Raw genomic sequence first — 1,254 nt, 5'->3', positions numbered from 1 at the left:
TCAAGTATACTCATGATTTAGGGTAGAAAAAAATAAATTATTTATTTATTTTATAAATTAACTAGCTCTAAGTGTAACTCGGGGCCCGTTAGACTCGCTGAGAGTGGGTACCGATTTTGGAGACAATGTCATTGGAAATATATAAGTCGCGACAGTAAAGTTGTAAGACGAAAATTTAGGATTTGTGATAAAGATTAGTGATATGGATTGGAGATAAGGCTTGACGTTTTGGCGGGAACGTTTAAGCAATCCGTCACAAACGTTGTAAATGGATAGGCTGGATACGATCTCCTGTGTTGTTAAAAAGTGTAGAGTCGATAGATGTATTCGACTGTCTAGCTATCAGTCATCAAATCACATAGGTAGGGAATCGAATCGCGGACATAATGAGAAGCGTACCTATATCACCAGGTATGCAATCTACCTACGGTGGATTGCCGACCTGCACGTTGGTAGCGTAGGTAACTGAAGAATGGAAAATATAGTTAGACCCCCGGGCCCCCCGTGTTAGTAGTAAGTGAATACTGATTTTGGAGACACAGTCGAATTATAAATGCCGCACTTATATAGAAAGAGATTTTGTAATAAGAATTTATGAAAAGACCTGGCTCTATGATGGTCTCGTTTCGTAAACGGGAAAGTTTAAAAGTCGAGTTTCAGTGTCTAGAAATCTCCCATGGCCCATGAAAATCGACAATTCAATGATACTATCACCCAGCGTATGTCCGGTGCTTTTTTGTATGTGAAAAAAATTTTAATTACGAAAACCCGCAGTCGCATGTCCGGTGCTTTTTCTCATGTAAAGTCGAAAACCGTGTTGGAGTATCTAGCAAGTCAAAATCGATTACATAACTTTCAAGTTAGCCACCTAGGTAGGCAATCCGACTTTGTCGGATTGCAGACAATATGCTACAGCAAATAAGGTAGGCAATCCACCTGCGGTGGATTGCAGACCCGACGACGAACGGCTATAAGTGAAAACACATCACACAACGGCTGAGACACTATTGAACATAAAACACCTTTTTTGCGATACGATTGAGCCAAATTGTCGGTGTATCAAAGAAAATCGGAATACAAAAGAAAACCTACACGATTAAGCATAAAAAACTCTACAACGTTGCCATTTTCCATTTTAAGCTATATTATAATATTATACAAAAATATTTATTTAAATAATCATAATAATTCAAAATATAACATAACAAATATTCTTTCATAGTCTATGAAATAGTCACATTTCATAAATCTGTT

Source organism: Acyrthosiphon pisum, chromosome X, assembly GCF_005508785.2.
Source record: "Acyrthosiphon pisum isolate AL4f chromosome X, pea_aphid_22Mar2018_4r6ur, whole genome shotgun sequence".
NCBI classification, from domain to species: domain Eukaryota; kingdom Metazoa; phylum Arthropoda; class Insecta; order Hemiptera; family Aphididae; genus Acyrthosiphon; species Acyrthosiphon pisum.
This window is presented reverse-complemented; position numbering follows the sequence as displayed.